A 6,040-nucleotide genomic window follows, 5' to 3' on the forward strand; every position below is an offset into this window, starting at 1 on the left:
ATTCGACGGCCAACACCGCGGTTCCTGGTGTGTCCGCTGTGCCGTGCGTGTGATCATTGCTTGTACAGCCCTCTCGCAGTGTCCGGAGCAAGTATGGTGGGTCTGACACACCGGTGTCAATGTGTTCTTTTTTCCATTTCCAGGAGGGTATTTGTGGTTCATGTTCATTTCACTGTGTCTGTTACTTACCTTTATTGTAACTCTCCTTCTGCTGCTTGCTGCGTAGATGGTAGCTATTACATAAAAGCAGTACTTGCTAAAGCTGAGCTCTCGTTGTGATGTTCCGTATATTTATGTCTCTTCATTCGTTTCTGTGTTTCTGTTAGAGCACCAGTCTATGCTAAAAATGTGGTAAACGTTTGGGTCCTGCACCTCACTACGAAACAAAGTTCTTTGCTAGTTCTTCCCAAATGGTTTATACAGGTTGGGGCAAATAAAAGTGGCCCAGAGAACGGAGTTCCAAGGTACACAGAAACAGCTGGGGAGAGGAAATACAGTATTAACCCGATTATAGCACGTGTTGAAAGTGACCACCATTCATCTCTTATCACTTCTGGGCCCTGGACAGCAAGTTGATGAAAGTGAATCGAAACTGGGTTGCTGGAATTGCTGCAGTCTCATCCGAAATGTTCTGTTGCAGTTCTTGAAGACATGAGGTTTGTTGCGGCACACCTTAGACCTGAAGGCACCCCACACAAAGAATACTCGCACGCTGAGAGATCAGGTGACCTGTGAAGACTGTGTGAAGGTGCTCCAAGGTTCGGCCTGATGATGGGAAGTTGCTCCTTCCTGTTGGAAGTAACTGTAGGTCTTCTCCTCCTTCGCTACCACAAATGCTTTGCACTCATCTAGGCCACTTTTGTATGCTCCACGCTGTACAATTACTTTTTTGTAGGTCAGAAGTGGTTTTTCCTTCGAGTTCCAAAATTTAGACCTAAGCATTAATATATTTCTCTTAAAAATAAAGGTAAAATTTAACTACTGTGCTTAACAGCATTCGCACTTTTCTATAAGTTCCGACCAGTTAGCCTTTACTTGCGTCAAGAGTAATATTAGTCGAATGGACTTTGTGTATTTATGCAAAGACAAAGAAAAATCTATTCATATTCATTCCTCTATTCCATTCCTTTAAGGAGTTCAAATTTTTTTCTTCCTTTGTCCAGTCATCTTGATCAACCTGTAGGCAAGTACTTTGCGGGGTCCGTGCCCACAGACTCTGGATTCCTCTACTACTTAACCTAATTTACAGTGATCAATACACTATCTTGCCTGACAATTACAGTTCCTCGCTTCTTTTTAGTCACAAATGTATCCTATCCCAATTTTCAGCGTCATTAGCCACATAAATATACTAATTTTTTGTTTTACTTACGTACTGTGTAAAAGGTAGAATAGCACCAGTATGTTGTGTTGTTGTGACTTTTTTTTCTTTACTGTCTCTGCAGTAATGTTTCTTTATGTTTTCACACAGGAAGTACTTCTTCAGGTCGCGATGTGCGTACAAACCTCTTATCTTCCCGCTCTACGCACCTGCTTATCATAACGAATCTTTCGCACCTTGGCACTTTCTGTTAAAGATATTAATACTTACCTGACTTTTTCTTCAAGGGATACCTTCTCTCTAGGCATACGCGGAATCGGTGTAACCCATATGTTCTTTTCTTTGTTTTTGTGTATTAGGTTTGATGGTGTATATGTCGTATTATACAACGGAATGTTGTTAACGATTTGCGCAAACATGCTTAGTGTGATGCATTCGTAACCAACGAATGTGCATTATCAGTGACCGCTGGGCTTGTATTTCCCCGTTACGGGTCCCCATTAGGATTCGGGGTCGGATTCGATTGTTGAAAAGTGTTTCTCTCCTGATCAAACGGTGGCTGATTTCCCTAGTGATATTGCCACTGTGGATTCTGAAAATTGCTTTTCGAACTGTACTGCGAGTGAGTATTTGGCGGTGGTCCCCACTAACTTCTATTGTTCTGGTCATTGTAGTCGCCGTTACCGAGGTTCGAATAACCACGCTAATACCTATCGTCATTCCTACGTCTCCTTTTGTGATTCGGAGAGCTGCCACCACACATAGGGGTACTTTGCCTTAAAAGCTAGCCAAAAAGTCCAGCTTTCAAATGCGAGGAATTCCCGGAATACAGAACTTATTGCCGTAGTCTGGGAGACGGGGCATTGCTGAGGCAGTGTGTTATTTGCACTGATACATGGTAGAGCTGATGTATATTTACGTCTTGTTTGCACTGCATCTGAAGCTTCTCTGCTGGTTTGAAATCACTTTGCGTTTGTGAACGTGTTAAAGTGCGTTTTTACTTGAAGTGTGGTGAAAAGCAATATGGATTCCGAAGATCCGGGTATGTACCGTTGTTTAAGATTATTTTCATCCATATTATTTACTACTTTTATTACTAATCATTATTTTTCTTATAGTTCAGGGTATTTCTCTTCGTATTTGTTAATGCAGTGTGATAGAAAAATCACTCCTCTACTGCAAATTTAAAAAAGTAGACGCTGAATACCGCAGTTTGATTTTCTGCGATTGTTTTTACGTTAATGGATTGCCAGGACAAAAAAAAAATCATCTACGAAAAGAATTATGAAAGCATTTTATTTTTACTCTAGATCCTTCAAAAGACAAAATTATGACAGGAAAACGCCTCTATCGTCGTTTGAAGAGAAATTCTCAAAAGAATTTGTACAAACATTGGACTTTATGGAACATTATATATTATCAGTTCCCGCCTTCATGACGAAGAAAAGAATGGCTTTAAACATGAACTGACTTATACAATGTCACAATTAAAGAATCGATGGCTTGCTTCGCACAAAGTTGAAAGCACTTTCTTAAAAAATAACCTCAAGATATCATTAAAGTTCTACGTTGCAAAACTCGAGTTGATACCCCATCAAAGTTGTTCGTAGAGTTGAGGGAACGAAAATGCGTAAGATACAGCTATTGAGAAACAATGTTGGGCGATCCAGAATGAGACTTTCACTCTGCAGCGGAGTGTGCGCTGATATGAAACTTCCTGGCAGATTAAAACTGTGTGCCCGACCGAGACCTCGCAGGAGACCTTCTGTAAAGTTTGGAAGGTAGGAGACGAGGTACTGGCAGAAGTGAAGCTGTGAGTAACCGGGCGTGAGTCGTGCTTCGGTAGCTCAGTTGGTAGAGCACTTGCCCGCGAAAGGCAAAGGTCCCGAGTTCGAGTCTCGGCCGGGCACACAGTTTTAATCTGCCAGGAAGTTTCAATGTTGGGTTACACAATTTAACGTATGCCAGTCAAAAGAAGCTCCGAGAAACTGGAAATGTTGTGGGCCTTTTCGCCATTGCTAGTCTGCTTTCCATGTCCTTCTGGTTCGTTAGGAGTGGCTGAGCGGTTCTAGGCGCTTCAGTCTGGAACCACGCGACGCTACGGTCGCAGGTTCGAGTCCTGCCTCGGGCATGGATGTGTGTGATGTCCTTAGGTTAGTTAGGTTTAAGTAGTTCTAAGTTCTAGGGGACTGATGGCCTCAGCAGTTAGTGCTCAGAGCCATTTTGAGCCTTGCTCTGTCTGTCATTGGTTATTTTGCTGCCTGGTTAATAGAATTCTTTAATTTTATCTACTTCGTGACCATCAATCCTGATGTTAAGTTTCTCGCTGTTCTCATTTTTGCTGCGTCTCATTCCTTTCGTCGTTCGTAGATTTACTCTCAATCCATACTCTGTACTCATTAGCCTGTTCATTCCATTCAGCATATCGTGTAATTCTTCTTCACTTTCACTGAGCATAGCAATGTCATCAGCGAATCGTATCATTGATATCCTTTCACCTTGAATTTTAATTATATTCCTGAACCTTTCTTTCATTTCCATCATTGCTTCTTCGGTGTACAGATTGAACAGTAAGGGGGAAAGACTACATCCTTATCTTACACTCTTTTTACTACGAGCACTTCGTTTTTGATCTTACACTCTTATTATTCCCCCTTGGCTCTTGTACATGTTGTATATTACCCGTCTCTCTCTATAGCTTACGTCTATTTTCCTTAGAATTTCGAACATCTTGCTCCATTTGACGTTGTCGAACGCTTTTACCAGATCGACAAATCCTTTGAACGTGTCTTGACTTTCCTTTAATCTTGCTTCCGTTATCAACCGCAACATGAGAACTGCCTCTCTGGTGCCTTTACCTTCCTAAAGCCAGACTGATCGTCGTCTAACACATCCTCAATTATTTTTCTGTTCTTCTGTATATTAGTCTTGTCAGCAACTGGGGTGCATGAGCTGTTAAGCTGATTCTCAGCTCTTGCAGTCTTCGGAATTGTGGTTGATATTTTTCCGAAAGTCAGATGCTATTTCACTAGACTCGTAAAGTCTACACACCAATGATTCTGATGGAATGTTATCTATCCCTTCAGCCTTATTTGATCTTAAGTCATTCAAAGCTCTTTTATATTCTGATTCTAATACTGTATCTCCTATCTCGTCTGAATCGATTCTTGTTTCTTCTACTATCACATCAGACAAATCTTTCCCCTCATAGAGGCATTCATTGTATTCGTTCCACATATCCGCTCTCACCTCCCCATTTAACAGTGGAATTCCCGTTACACTCCTAATGCTACCACCCTTGCTTTTAATTTCTTCTAAGGTTGTTTTCACTTTCCTACACGCTGAGTCAGTCTTTCCGCCAATCAATAATTTCTTTTTCGATTTCTTCACATTTTTCATGCAGCCGTTTCGCTGTAGTTTTCCTGCACTTCCTATTTATTTCATTCTTCACCGACTTGTATTTCTGCATTTCCAAACTTCCCTGAACATTTTGGGAACTTCCTTTTTCCTTCTATCAAGTATTTCTTCTGTTACCTATGGCTTCTTCGCAGTTACTTTCATTGTATCTTTGTTTTTCTTTACAGCTTCTATTATTGCCCTTTTAGTGGTGACCATTCCTTTTCAACTGTAGTGCTTAATGAGCTATTCCTTATTGCTATATCTTTAGTCTTAGAGAACTTCAAGCGTATCTATTGATACCTCAGTACTTCCGTATCCCACTTCTTTGCGTATTGATTCTTCCTGAGTAATCTCTTAAACTTCAGCCTACTCTTCATCACTAGTACATCGTGATCCTAGTTTATATCTGCTCCTGGGTACGCCTTACAACCTAGTATTTGATTTCGGAATTTCTGTCTGACCATGATGTAATCCAACTGAAATCTTCCCGTATCTCAAGGCCTTTTCCAAGTATATCTCCTCCTGTTGTGATTCTTGACCTGAGTATTCGCTGTCACTAGCTGTAATGTGTTACAGAACTGAATTCCTCTGTGTTCTCTCTCAGTTCTAGTACGAATCCCATATTCTCCCGTAACCCTATCTTCTAGTCCTTCTCCTACAACCGTATTCCAGTCCTCCATTGCTATTAGATTTTCATCTCCCTTCATGTACTGTATTACCTATTCAATATCCTCATATATTTTCTCTATCTCTTCATCTTCAGCTTGCAACGTCGGCGTGTGTAGTTGAACTACCGTTGTCGGCGTTGGTTTGCTGTCAATTCTGATGAGAACAACCCTGTCACTAAACTGTTCACAATAACACACTCTCTGTCCTACCTTCCTATTCATAACGAATCCTACTCCAGTTATAGCGTTTTCTGCTGCTGTTTTCAGTACCTTACACTCATCTGACCTTCCATTTCACTTCACCACTATATATAGATTGAGCCTTTGCATTTTCCTTTTCAGATTTTATTGCTCCCCTACCACGTTCAAGATTCTGACATTCGTCGCCCCGACTTGTAGAACGTTATCTTTTCGTTGGTTATTCAATTTTTTTTCTCATGGTTACCTCCCCCTTGTTAGTCCCATCCCGGATATCCGAATGGGGGACTATTCCGGAATCCTTTGCCGATGGAGAGATGATCATGACACATTTTCAATCACAGGCCACATTGCTGTATTAAATTAATAATTTCTTGTCATTACAATTAAATTTTCTGTTGAGTCTCAGATAAGGGGTGATACCGAGTTAGTAAATTTACGTTCCTGAGCCCAG

At 41.0% G+C, this 6,040-nt stretch overlaps 1 non-coding gene across 1 annotated transcript; it reads left to right on the forward strand.

Annotated features, from left to right (window-relative positions):
* Positions 1 to 3,156: 3,156 nt before the first annotated feature.
* On the forward strand, positions 3,157 to 3,231 carry Trnas-cga. The gene has a single exon. It is a non-coding gene; the product is annotated as a tRNA-Ser (tRNA).
* The last annotated feature ends 2,809 nt before the right edge of the window (positions 3,232 to 6,040 follow it).

Source organism: Schistocerca piceifrons, chromosome 3 (assembly GCF_021461385.2).
Source record: "Schistocerca piceifrons isolate TAMUIC-IGC-003096 chromosome 3, iqSchPice1.1, whole genome shotgun sequence".
NCBI lineage: Eukaryota > Metazoa > Arthropoda > Insecta > Orthoptera > Acrididae > Schistocerca > Schistocerca piceifrons.